The sequence below is a fragment of the Aythya fuligula genome, chromosome 2 (assembly GCF_009819795.1).
Source record: "Aythya fuligula isolate bAytFul2 chromosome 2, bAytFul2.pri, whole genome shotgun sequence".
Lineage (NCBI taxonomy): Eukaryota > Metazoa > Chordata > Aves > Anseriformes > Anatidae > Aythya > Aythya fuligula.
In genome coordinates, this window is record NC_045560.1 from 36465670 (window position 1) to 36480437 (window position 14768).

Below are 14768 nucleotides of genomic sequence, written 5' to 3' on the forward strand. Positions count from 1 at the left end.
CGGATAGGCACATGGTGTGTCAGTGTAACGCCAGTGTTAGAGAAGTAGACTGAATGACATATATACAGCCAGGGTATTTTCTTTTGCTTAAGTGCAACAAAGGTGCGGCCATCAGAAAGATGTTCCAAAATTCAGACAAAAACAATTTATTGATAGGAGTCAAATGTCATGGTGTTTTTGAAGTTGTTACATGTCTTACAAGGTCAAGGCTTCCTCAGGCATTTGCACTGTTATATGATTAGTGTCGGTAAACTAAGCTACATGTGGGCAGCTTTCCCCAGTTTTATATGCACTCTCATAGAGGTGTTCAGCACTAATGCCTTGGAACAAAGTTCATCAGTGTTGAAACACTTAGGCTTTTCCAGTTTCAGAGCTGCCATTTGCTGGCAAGTAGAAATATGAGGACAGAAGTTTGCAGTTTAACTCTGTAGGGTTTTTATCCTCTCAAGATATCTCATCATAGTGGAAAACAGGAGTAACTTCATTTAACTTCTTTCAGTGGCATTATGCCAAGGTAAAATTGTCATAAGTGAGAGAATGAAATCAAGCCGACAAAGATTAAGCAACCACATGTTTTTATATATTTCTACTTTGCATGACTGGTACAGCTTTTACAGTTGTTGTCATCTATCCTGAGGCAAAGAAAAATATCTTCTTGTCTATAGGCACGCTGCATGCAAGAAGCTCTTGGTTAAGAGCAGCAAAATATACAATCTCTGTTTTCTTAGATTGGATAGGTCATGCCTTCACCTTACTGTTGGTCTGGGTTAGGCTATTAACCCTACCTCTGTTAACACCCCGTCTAAAACCACATTCCGTAAACATGCAGCCAGTTGGTCAGAAGAGCAGCAATAGCCAAAAACTCTGGCTCCCCTGGCCAAGGAAAACCTGTGGTCAAGAGTTCTCTCTCCTCTGTACCACACAATGACGGTGACATGCCAAATGGCAACAGCATCTGCAGCAGAGCTTGTTAAAAACTTTTTGGAATAGGCAAGTGTTTTTTCAACTCAAGTGAGGCTGAGCCAAGCTAAATACTCCTTGGCTAAATAAATCCCAAGCTGGCATCTGTTTTGGGGACTAAAGGTTCTGGAGTTTACTCCCCCCACCCCACACCCCCTGCCTTTTTTTTTTTTTTTTTTTTTTTTTTACTGGAAATGTGAGGCTACTTAAGAACAAGATTAAAATATTAGTGCATATTGTGAGAATTCTGCAGTTTAATATCCAAAACTGTATATTAATACAAACTACTTTTAAATTTGGATAAGCAGGTTTTGTCCCTAAACCTAACATGTAAAGGTATGGCTCTTTCAGAGAAATTACTATCAGTTCCAAAACATAGTGTAGTGAACACACAGCACCTTCACTTACAAGGGGTTTTCTGCCACACTTCTAGGGGTGGAAAAAGTCCACACATATTCACCCTTAAGAGGTGTAATTCAGAGCTCCAGGACCGTTCTTTTCAAATGCAGGGTTATTTATTTATTTATGAATATTCTATATTCGAGTTTTGTACTTTGTTTTTCTTTGAATGCACATGCAGTGTAAAAAGCCTCCTCATTTAGCCACTGCTTGAACAATATGAATCTATTAGCAATACCCTGCATGAACACAAAGTGGAAAAAATGTAGGATATCCAGTGCAAAATTATTTCTTACATGTAAGTTCATGAATTATAAATCTGAATCATCTGTATTACAGGCATGTTTGTACTTCTTATTAACTGTTTCACTTCGCTTCATGCTCAAAGCATGAGACTTTACATACTCCGGTGATTTTTTTAAACAAGTGGAAAATGAGGGTGCTTAGTACCTTACTGGTTTGTGTCCTGCATTAGGAAGGAATTTCAGATTTCTTTAGATTCTGCTAATGCCATTACTGATAGCAGATCCAGTACTGCATGTGGCTGGCTGCATGCGGCAAAGAATGTATGTGCTGAGCGCTAAACAAAGTCATCGAAGCTGCTTGCAGCTAATGACTGTGGTAACTGGAGAAGTTTGGGGGACTTTGGGCTTGGTTCATCAGCCGTACAAATCCATGGCAGATGGATCCGTGTTTTCTCTGCGCCCACATGAAAGAATGCAGGACAGGCTCATCTAGATGGGAGACCCAGATGTGATGCCGAATCCTTCTGGCCTTGTGCACATCAAAATGTGTACCTGAGCAATGCAAGTATGATTTGGTATGCAGAAGTAATACTGTTTGGTGATTTAATTTTCTTCTTTAAAATAAATATGGATAAATAATATCAGTATGGATACTGTATGATGCCAGGTTTTCCAGAGACAGCAGATAGATGGCAAAAGATTTGTTCCCTTGATTGGTACACAGTCATTTTGTAGAGGGAAATAGAAGTCTGTCAGAAACATACATATACAAACACATATACACAAACATACCGAATGGGTTACATTAATTTTATGTTTCTATAATAAACAATTTATTTAATTTGTATTACCTTGCATTTCTAGAAAGCCTTTTCACTGCTACCAAAGTTGCTCATTTACCATTTTTTTTTTATTTTTTTTTCTGGAGTGTGTAACTTCACATATTAAATTATTGTGGATGACATCCCAGAACTGATTTAAATTATCACAACAATCTCAGTTTCTCGCGTGGTGTGCCTCTCAATTAGGTTATCACCTAATGCTTTAAAACTGTCCTATAAAATGAATGAGTGAACATCTAAATCAATATCACTTTCTTCTTAGACTCAGAGCTGAAGGGATAAAACCCTTATGCTGCCTACTAAAAACACCCATTGAATTTGTATTAAAATATATTGCATTGGAAAGTGGAGGAAACATTCAGCTGTAAGTGTACATGGCAAAAATATGCAGAATAGCACGTGTAGCATATTAACATGTGGTTCAGTAGGCTATTAGGAATATTAGGAATTTGGAATTGTTGGCTGTGCCTTTCTCTTCATATACTGATTATGTGCAGTTTGGTTTGCAGTTTCAGAGTATCCAGGGTTTTATAACTGGGAAGTGCAATACCATGTGGGCTACCTGACTGAAAGATAAACAGTGTGTGAAGGACCACTGGAAAGCTGTGTGACCACGATTCTTTCTGTGGAGCTGATGCTTTTCCATCTGAATATTGTGAGGCATTGATCTTTAGCTGTAGAGATTTTTGAGCTATGAAAGGAGCAGACTGGCAGTGAAAATAATCTGACTTTAAAATGCAGTTTTTGATTTGACCTGTTCATTTCTTCTTTTTCACTGTCCCTTTGCCCCTTGCCAGATACATAGTTTTATAAAATTTGAATAAAATGTAATATGTGTTCTTTGGCTGTGCCTGCCTTCCTGACAGAATCTGTGCTTTTTTTTTTTTTTTTTTTTTTTTCTCTCTCTTTTTTTTTTTAAGAAGTTATTTTCATATCAGAAGTATATAGAGTTGTGGGTTAGTGTATTTGCCTTCTATGTGTTACTAGGTCGAACAGTAATGATAAGAAAATTAATTTGAAATTCAGGTATAAGAGTAAAAACATAACAGGAAAAGAAAAGTAATAAGCCAGTAATGAGTATGTTCACAATTACAGTGGTGAATATTCATATTAATTGAACCTTGTAATTTACCTTAGAATGCTGAATAGCTTTGGAGGAGGAGGAAGCAAAAAGTGGAAGAAACTGTGGTTAGACAGTTGTCATCAGAACTAATTTTCATTTGGGTCAAGATCCTGCTGGTGGCTGTGAAAATCCCAGTCCATGTTCAGTCAGCCACCCATCCCAGCAGAAAGGCAGACCTGGTTCAGGTGCCCTTTGTATTTTAGAAATAACTTTAATTTTTGTGTCCATGAGTCATGGTGGTGCAAATGATGCAAAGGGAGAAATCACTGGGGTGTGCTGTTATCCCTGCCCCAGTAAGATGCTCAGCTGAAATATTTTAGCAGCTGCTACATGTGGAAACAAGAGCTCTGTTACAATAGCAGTGGCATACTGGGACAGCTCCTGTGGCTTCTTGGGAAGGAAATTTCAGCTGGTTACAATGAGTGGGCCCAGGGCTGTGGGGTTTCCATACTGGCTGCAGACAGGAGATGCAGGCAGGATCAAAGCCACTGAGGTTCTAGGTTCAGCTGCTTAACATTTCATGACTGCAAGTATTTTGTTATGTATAATAATGGTTTGAAGCCAGTGTTTTCATATCAAGATGAAAGGGAAAGGAATCACTTTAATTGAGTGATACACACTGCTTCAGGGCCATAAAACTTTTCTTAGCATGGGTTCTGGACCACTGAGCTGAAGGAAAAGTGTCACATCTCTGTAGAGCTTTCAGAAGCAATTTCTCATATTGTCCTTAATAAGAAAGCAATGAAAGCTACATAAGGGAAAAAATGGAAAAGGAAGCTTTCCAAATGATTAATAATAATAATAATAATAATAATAATAATAATGACACAATTTCCTCTATCAGTAACTAAGAAATGTTTTCAAGGAAGAAGAGAGAGTTGAATAGTTAAACTGTTGACAAAATTCACTGTTCTGAAATTGTATCTCCTGTTATGTTGGTGCTTATGTTTTAGAGTTACCAAAGCCAAGCTTTCAGTGTGCTCCTGATCTGCACTTTGAAATCCTCCCTGAGCAGTAGCTTTGCCTGCAGACAGTATGCCTTGCTGTGGATTAAGGTATTAACGTTATGGGTGAAGCTAATCATATTTTGTTTTGTTTACTGAAACAGGACCTCACAGCCGTCATGCCTAAATGCTGGATTATGGACTAGACTCAGTAGAAACTAATTCTTCTTAAGCTGCCAGTGGCTCAGGCAGTGAAATAGAGAAGAGAGCTGGTTCAGTTGCTCATAGCTGCTGCAAATATGTGTTGAATATTTGATCTCACTTCCAGTGAGTGCATACAAATCACGTTGCTTGTTGCAGCCACAAGTTGTAACAATTCCTTGCATTTTTCTTTCTTTGTGTCACTTTATCCTGCAGTGATCTTATCAGCACTATCTCTCTAGAAGAACTTGAATTTTTATTATTTTGTTTGCCTTTATTCAGCTGGGTGTTAGAATGACCTCTCCTTCCCCCACCCAGCATCCCTCACCAACTGTCCACCCTTTCTCCTTCATCCCTTTCTCCACCACCCTCTCTTTCCTCATAGGATTTGCTGGCTTTGTAAATTTGTTTCTCTTTCTCCTTTTTCCTCCAGTGTCCACCCTGATTTTGTAACCATGGCAATAATTGAAATACAATCCTAATGTTTGCTTGCTGTAGCTATCAACTAGCCCAACACATGAACTGCTGGATCTGGTTCTTGTGTGTTTGTTGTAAGGTTTTGAAACTTAAGTCAGATGCATCTGTATACGTGAGGGTGACTTGTTTGGTGCCGAGCTGTCCCTTCCAGGAAAGGTTTTGTTTGTGTAAACTTGTGTGTCAGGGAGAGCTGGTAAAAATAAAAGTAAATTCTTATGGCATTGAAGCCAGGGAAAAGGGAAATTATAAAACTAAAAGCAAGGTTGTCTTACAGGGAAGTTCTGCTTCGTAGAGATAGATTTCAGTCTTTTGCTTGGAATTTGTACAGCTTTCACTTTCCAAGATTTTTGCAAGAGCTATGAATAATGGAAGTTGTTTTGCACTTCGGGCCGCTGCGTGTTCAGTCTGGCATTCGCTTGGGATGTACAAGTGCACCTCATTATGAGCGATAGGCTCCAGGGCGGAGGGGATGGTGTGAGACCCTTTACCAGCTCCATATTTTAACCACTGAGGACACGAGAGCTGGAAGCAAAATCTCGTGACAATAAATCTCTTCTTTATGGACATGCTTAAAAGGCATTTTCAAAAAGCTGTGCAGTAGCTAATGAAGCAGTTTATTAATTATGATAACATTCCTGGGAGATAAATAATTTTAGACCGTTGAAGAACTGAAAGAGAAAAGTGAAGTGGCTTGCTAGAGGCCATGCAATTTGTCAGAAAAAGAACTGAAATGACACAGAAGAATTTCTGCCTGCCGCTTCCAGAAAACACAGCTTCTGTCCGAGTTGAATTTATATATATATAATTAGTATATGTTATTGTTAATTATTAATATTGCTATATTAGTATCATTATTGAAATGCAGTATTTTACAGGACTAGTGAAAGAATGGGAAGGATTTAAACACCTCATGCTTCAAGTGGGTGCAAACTCAAATTCGGAACTCAAATCCACATAGAGATGATGGTTTATGTTTGGATTTAATGCCCCTGAAATTTCCTGAACTTTACTGATGAGATTTTGGCTCAGAATGACAAAAATTAACTGATCTTCTGAGACTTCTGTCATCTGAGATGATGGAAGCCTTGTGAGATCAGCTTCCCTGGCATTGTGGCTTTCACTGAAATCTCAGGAGAGCACTTACTTTTGCATAATGTCAACCATATCCAAACCAGGACTAACGGATACCCCTTTAGAGCTCTTTCTAAGATCACAGGCATATTTGAAATACTGCTACAAGCTGTGTTCAGTCTGAGGAAATGCTCGCAGCATTTGTTGTTTCTTCTGTCAAATATGGCTAGTGACACTTTTCAGCGGTGGGAGGGTTATATACTGTCTTCCAGATGTTCATTAGTACAACTTTTCTGATTTATGTCTGGAGAGTTATCAAAGCGCTAATTTAAAAACTGGGGCAGACTGGGTCTCCCACCCTGGAAACACTTAGGCTGCAAACTTTGCTCCGCTTGTGTTTTTTGCTAGCAAATTGCTGGCCAATAATGTTTATCTGGGATTTTAGTGCATGAAATGTCATGAATAATTGTCCCAAGTGTGCTCTGTAGTGAGACAGCATGGGATGTAGTGTAGTTGGTCATGTCCTCTGTGCTTTGTACCTGCTTATACTACGACTCCCGCATAGCTCACCTATGGGATCAGAGCATCTTTACTATGGACATTTTGCTCATGTGCTGAGGACTATTTGCAATTTCTCTGGCAATGTGGGCACCTCTGCATTAGTCTGCTTTAGATAATTTACCTTATTTTAATTGACTTAAACTACAAAGAGGACAGCAAAGCAAAGTACTTGATATAACTGGAATCATCTCCTGTGAGTATGGCAGAGGCACAGGGAACATGGACTTTGACCAGCTAAAAGTGAACTTCAAAGATTTGGCTAAAAGGCTATCAGTCTTTTAAGAATGGAACTTAGTTTATGCAAAACCTCCCTCTTCTAGTCATGGGTGCGTTTTTTTTCTCCTATTTAATATATTGAGGTCACACTGATACCCACTCACAGTGTCATATGGAAAAATGTTCTAAAAATCTTGTTTTAATATAGCATCAAATTGTTCATTTAATAACAATGTATGTGTGGAAGTACTTTAATTTAGGACTGTTACCTCCATTATATTGCATTCTCATTTATAAAAGCTTGGCTTTAAAACAATTAAAAAAAAAAAAGTCTCTATAAAATAGCAAGCCATGATTCTAGTAGTTTTATTTTATTTTTCAGTCTACTAGAAATCATTAAAAACAAAATATCAGCTTTACCCTGCAGCTCAACCTTTTCTCTCCTCTGCTTTCCTCTCTTCTTTACATTTTAATTTTCCAAAATAGGTATTCAGAAAGGAAAAAAGCACCATAAGCAGCTTATAATAGAATTTCTCATTCCTCTGGTTTTAAAAATCAGAGGCAATACTTTTATTATCATCAAAGAATACTTTTAAAATTTAGTTCCAATCCTGATATTCTTTTATTTAGGATACAGTTCATATTTGTCTCTTCTTTTTGCACACTGGTGTTTGCACATTTCCAGCATCTTATAGGAAATTTTTCCAACTTAATTTTTCAGCTCTGCTTCCTGCAGGCATTTATTACGTAATATTTAAAGATAAATTACTTTCTATAATTATCAAAGTAATACCAGGAGATGTTTATAATTGATTTGTCATACCAAGCATTCACCAGGTGTTTTTGACTCTTCAGTATCAGTGAAAGGTATTGGTACCTGTCCCTAGTGATTCATAATGAAAAATTGCCAGATATTTCCTTGAAACTGATGGATGATTCATGTTGTTATATTTAGGCCACATTATTCTGGAATGTTTAAATGAGACTAAAAGCCACCTCTGAGTATACATGTGCAAACATAGAGTACATTTTTAGTTTCCCATCTGGAAATAAATACAAAGTCCAGTGTTGTTTTCAAGTCACGAGAAATATTGTTATATTTTTATTATGGTATTTCAGTTCACACTCATGCTAATATGAAAAGTTTAGTAATGGCATATCCTCAATACTGCCCTCAAATGCCAAGGTTACACATGAAGTCCAATGGGATCTAGCAAATGTTTAAACTTTTATTAAAGCTCAAAGCCCAAAATAGACTTTACTAGACCTGTACAAATTATTTTAAATTATGTAAATATTTTTAATATGTCTGGCTTCTGACAGAACACTACTATACACCAAAGTATGACATTTGCCTTACTGTGCCAACTTTTGCCTTTTTTTTTTTTTTTCTTCTTCCCAAAATACCTAGCATCATTACTGGATTTGACTAGAGTTTGCTTTATGTGCTGCTTGTGGTTCAGGAGAAATATATGTTAAGCTGATGGACTGTGTTCCCTGACTGTTAACAGAGGCTCTTTAGGATGAGGTTAAGCATGAACTTTGTTTTGGCTGCCAACACCATAGCCAGGAGATACTCAAGATAAGGTGGGGGGTGAAATCTTGATCTGCTTTTGATCTGATGGACATATACAGCTGCTCTGAAGGCTGGTGCTTGTGTTCATTGGGTGTGTGTCAGAAAAAAATGTGCCTTTGTGGCAGATACTGCTATATTTTGTGGCAGATACTGCTATAACTTCATTGCTAGAGTGAACATTCTTCTTGGAATCCTCTTAAATAAAACAAATTCTGCCAAAGCATTAATATCTGGATGTGTATGAATTCTGGTCTTTCTGGGAAATTCATTTAAACAAGAGGCAGTGGTAGGAGGTACTAACAGCTGACGATCTGAAGAGCTCCAGCTTTGTTGGTCAAATGTCTGCAGTTGTGCATGTTTGTAACACATGTGCTTGTGTATATTTTTTTTTTCTGTTGTTTTTTTTTTTTTTTTCTTTTTCTTCATTCCATGCACTTTTACTGTGCGAGCATAATTTTACCTACCCTATTTGCCTAACTTTGTTCATCTCTTTATTTGTGCACTACCTTATCTTTTGTCAAGAAACTACTTTTCCTGAAGTACTTTAAAATGTTGAAGAATAATGAGTAACTGAAAATTCACATATATTGCCCAGAAATCCCTTAATAACATTAATTTAGGATGACTGCCATTTGCAAGAGTAATGGGAAATATGTTCTGCTACTTCAATTTGCAGAGAGTTGTTGGTCTCCTAAATGATATTAGTGGTGGATTAGTTTGATTGGAAACTTGATCGGAAACTTGATCCAAGCAATGTTTGAATTAGTTGAGTAAAGAGGTCCCAGAGATAATCTAGGGTCTATGCTAAAATTTGTACATAACTACATTGCTGCTTGAGCATTGAAATTGGAATAAATTTCCCTTGGTGAAATTTGTGGTTACTGGGATTATCCAAGGATACCCAAATCCTTCATTTCAAAAAATAAGTTAGCTTGATCTCATTTTAAAGATTTTAGAAAGTAAACACTTCTGTTTCTACTACACTTAAAATTCAGGATATGTTTATGCTGGTCTTAATAAAACTGGTAAATATGAGGCTAGCTCAATACCTCCCACAAGAATCCAAATAAAGTAGCTGTGACTCGCTGTGCTTGTCCGGCATTTGCTCCTCTCCAGGGCCAGCCTCAGGGCTCTTGACCACCGCAACCTGGGCAATGACCAGCTGGATGAAGTCGCTTTTTCCTCACTTTACTAGTCCACCTTTTGGTTTGTCCCCTCCGCAATGAAAACAATAGACACTGGGAATATGCATTTATCTGGTGCAATCAGTTCTGGGCAGCCATGTCCCAGATGGGGGAGAGCATCTGCAGTCCTGGTGCTCCTGTGGTGAGGGAACATGCGTGCCCTCTCTGCAGGGCGTACGGCAGGACCCTTCCTTGGGCACTTCCCTGGCATCATCAGGGGTTGGCTGCAATGGCTTTTTGTTTCAGTGACATTTTAGGTGTTTGTTAAGCACTGTGAGAGCCTGTTTCTCACTGGCAGAGGGCTTCTGTCCCTTCTCCAGTCCTGGTGAAGGGTAGGCACTGGCACTGGGCTTTGATTTCTGTTCTTTGAAGGTAAAAAAAAAAAAAACTCAACAGACGAGCCCCTAAGCCCCTCTCCTCTTCATTTACACACTCTAAAGGTAATGTTGGCATGATATCAGTGAACACTGTACCTGCCTGCTTGACTCTCACGTGCCATGTGATCTCCCACAATAAATTATGTACTTAACGGAGCAATAGCGATAGCTGAGATTCTTGCGACGAGAAGAATCACGTTACCAGAAGTACCAAAAAGGCTGATTAAAATTAAATTGTAGCAGACAACAGTTGTGTTACAAAGGAAAGCTCTATTACAGCCAAGTCACTTTCTTTGCTAACCTCTGACTTATTTATTTCTCCTGCATGCTGCAGTCTGCATGCTCTTTCTGGTTGTAATGAGCATTAATTGATTAGCTGGATCTATGAAGAGCTTGAGCACTCGTAAGTACTATCCCAGTGGGTACACAACTAAATAGTTTATGAGGTAATTAGTATTTTAATGCCTTTTCTAATGAGCCTTTTCAGTAATGAAATCTCATGAGGACATTATTGGTTCATATATATTTCTTCAGACACAACAGAAGGTAAGCTAATGCTATTAAGAGATTTTAAAGCTAGTTTATAAAATGGTTTTTAGTAACTTATTTTGAATACATGCCTTGGTACATTTGGCTTTATTAAAACAAAACAAACAAAAAAAAAGTCTTAATTTTTCCCACTACTCTGTCCCTTGCACTCCTCTCTCCTGACAGAATTCTTACAATATACTGCAATTTCAAATAATTGGGATAATTTCTGAGGCTGCTACCCGATCTCAGCTCAGCTGTAAGTAAATAATACCATACTGTCTGAGCGTGTTGTTTCAGATGTGTTCTCATCCTGGAAAAAAAAACAACTCTGTGCCTGGCTGCACAGCGCCTTGGATTTATGAGTGTGTCAAGTTTGAGAGAATGACCAACCTCTACAAAGCTTTTCAATGTCAAGCTGAGCTCTATTCTGGAGGCTAGAAAGCAGCAGAGAGCTTGCAATCCTACAGGCAGTCTTACTTAACCTCCTCCTTCAGGTTCATTGGATGTATGCTGTTTTACCCTGAATTAACCCATAGTTTGAAGGACAAGTGCTGTGCCTTGCATTTTGTTTCTCTGGTACCTGATGGAGATGGCTTCAGAGGGCTTTGCTGGGAAGAGTTTTTTGGCATGTGAATGGCTTATTTTATAGTTGACCCTGGGGACAGTACTTGCTTTTTGTTCTCTGGAGATTGCAAGGTATCAGCAGCTTTTTATGTAATAGAAAATAAAAATATTCTTTTTATGTATTTTTTTTCTCTTGTGTTAGGGCTCACTTCTTCCACCCAGGAAATGTATCCCTGTCCTGAGTGGGAGTACAGCAGCAATTTAACAGCACATAGCAATGCTGTGAAACAGCCTAGGCCAAAGACCAAAGCATGTATATTTTGGAAATCTCTTTCACAAATTAGTTTTACACAGTTTAAGTGATATATGCCTCAAAATACTTTACAAACTTAATTTGAAGGTACAGATGTACAAATCCTATTTAACACTAGGAACTGTGGCAGTAAAGCTGTAGAGAAATTCCCCTATATGGATCTCATTATGTAATGTAAGATGTAATGGGTCTAATTCACCCTTGGGGTGTCTTTAATGGTGTCAGCACAGTTTTGTAAAGGATAGATTTGGCCTAAGGACACCAACACTATAAAATCTTACTGTCTTCCACTGGTATTTCTGTCTCCGTTTCCAAATCTTTACTGAGATGTGTCACTGTGATATATTAATATCCTAGCACTTTTTGATGTCTCTAATTTATTAAGAGTATGCATATTGTTTTCATCAAGTGAATCTGTTAGGCTAGACTTTCATTAGGGTAGCTGTAAAAGCCACCTCCAAAACATATAGAAATGTGTCAGTTCTCTTCCTATATTTGATCTTGTTTGCAATACCATGAAGAGTGAGCAACACATAGGAGATGAAGAACGCCCAAGGCTGACCACTGCTTTCCACATTGCTTGCCATCTCCACACCCTTTTGCAACATGATCCTGAGGGCCCAACAGCACAGGAGAGGCTAGCAACTCCTACGTCAGCTTATAGTGGCACCTGCAGTCTTGGGTTTATGGTGCTCACCCCTACGGCATGCTGGAGCCCTCTTGTTAAGGCACAGTCAGATGTGCACTTGGGTTGGAAGCTGAGCAGCCTAATCCATTCCTTCAGCTGAGGTGTGGTAGCCTGCTGCATTCGTGTTCGTGGTCTGTTGAAAATGCAAAATAAATCAGATTTGACTGCATTGCCTTCAGGGGTCAGCCAGCCACCCCTGCTGCTCTGAGACCCTCTGAAGGGTCAGCTGTCTGCCAGCACCCAGAGAAGAAAGTTCAAGAGAGAAGGTGCACATCAGGTTACCAGCCCAAGAGCAGAGGAAAAATATCCTCAGAGAAATATTTTGGTTTCCATTCTGGAAACTTCATAGAGGGTGTTTCTGCTCTATATTCAGAAGCTTCCTTAGGGGAGAAATGACCCGTAAGTTGTCTGGGAGTATGAACTGTGAGCTGTTTTCCTTTGATGGCCTTTGAGTTTTGCTAAAGCCATCTTTGAACTTTAATGGAGCACAGTCAGAATTAAACTGGCGGAAAGGGAAACCAGTTGTCAGACCTTGCTTTTGATTTTGTTAATACGTTTAAACTTGAAGTAGGCTGGAATTGTTTTGCTTACTTTTTCAGAGACTTTATGGTTTTGTTTGGTACTTCCTGGGTCTTTGACAAAACTTTTTTGTATCTAGCAAGAGGTATATTATTGATATATTGTGGAATGCACAAAGCCTTTGTATCAGCTGCACTGGACTTGTGGTCCTCCCAGCTTCATTTTTCTCCCTGTATCTGCTCCTGAGCAGGTTCATGCTCCATGCTCTGTTCTGAGAGTGTGTAAGCACTGGTCTTTGACACCTTATCAGCTTAAAAGCTAAGCTTTCTCTAATTCAGATACTTTTAGATTTGTCCTTTTACCCTTTAGTCTGGAGAAGAGGAGGCTCAGGGGAGACATTATTGCTCTCTACAACTACCTGAAAGAAAGGTGTGAGGAACTGGGGGTCAGTCTCCTCTCTCAGATAACTATCAATAGGACAAGAGTGAGTGGCTTCAAGTTGTGCCAGAGAGGTTCAGATACAAAATTAAGAGAAATTTTTTCTCAGAAAGAGTGGTCAGGCACTGAAATGCGTTGCCTAAGGAGGTGGTGGTGGAGTCATCATCCCTGGGGGTGTTCAAGGCAAGGCTGGATGTGGTACTTAGGGATATGGTTTAGTGGGTGACATTGGTGGTCTTGGGATGGTTGGACCACATGATCTTGGAGGCCTTTTCCAACCTTAATGATTCTATGATTCTGTGATAATAACACATATTTGTGATATATATATGTACATATACATGTATGTCTGTATAAACAGTCTCTTCGGTGATTGCTATAAGAATAGTGGAGAGAGAAGTAGACATGGATGAAATGTCTTGCCTCGGTGAGAAATACTTGAAAGAGCAAGAGGCATTTAAAAGAAAGTTTGGCACTTTCTATTTCTTTCTTCTCCTTGTGTACTCCATGAGGTCATGATTAATGGCTTCTGTGATGTTTAGAGGGCAGAAATCATGTGTATGTTCAATTCAGAAAGACCTCTGAATTGGCTGGACCCAGGGGAACCTGCAGCTCAGGTCTGGAAGGACCCGTGATGTCATTTTGTGTAGCCAGGGGGGACACGGCTATTACTTTTTTAGGCATTATTCTTGGATAGTACTAAGGTGTGTGGGATTTTTTTTTGGCCTCCAAAACACATTTGAAAGATTCATTCTGTCCTGAGCAATGGAAAGATCCCCCATTCCTCGAGGGAGGCTCTTTAGAACTGGAGAGGGGGGGGGGGGGTGTCTCGATTTGCTGTTGAGGCTGTGCATGCAGTCGTACAACTAGAATGACTCTAGTCTTCACAGATACACTTCTAGTGATGCAAACTGAGTTCAAAGGAATGGAAAACTGTAAATGAATTTTACTTGAAATAAAGCTACTGTGAGACAGAGAAACTTGCACAGTGGAGAAATAGAATATTTTGACATTTATTTGTGGTTTTCCTAGGGTGTCTTGGACTGTATAAACTCACTGTTATTGTGTTAGTGAAATCTTACATTCCCAGAAGACCTAACTGGGACTGGGATTTAACTTCTATTGCTTTGAAGAAGGAAGAGAAAAAGTAAATTTATTACACTAATGTAGCCCCCATCAATTCCACGCATAAAGGAGTTATGAACAAGCATGATAAACTGTGGACAAACTCAGAATTTCCTGACAATTTCTTTCCAAATGATGTGCATTTTAAGAATATATTTTTGTAAATAGAAGGGGGAGTGGGGTTTAATGCTTTCATTTTCTTCAGTCCTTTTGCTTCAGTAAAAGAAGGTGCTATTGAAGACGCTGCATAGTCTGTCTGGTGTCACTGATGAGCAGTGCAAGAGATATATTATCTCTGTTTTGCTTTTAAGCTAGATGAATGCATTTAAAATGCAAGAATAGTTTAAGCAGTGTATTCTTAGGATATCTTACTTTCTTGCAAGCTACTAAACTTTAATTCAGAATATTTTTGTG

General features: G+C 38.8%; 1 protein-coding gene across 3 annotated transcripts in view; it reads left to right on the forward strand.

Annotated features, from left to right (window-relative positions):
• The window catches only part of CREB5 (cAMP responsive element binding protein 5), a 212816-nt gene that overhangs the window by 147462 nt on the left and 50586 nt on the right, over positions 1 to 14768 (forward strand). The gene's annotated exons all lie outside the window — the stretch shown is intronic.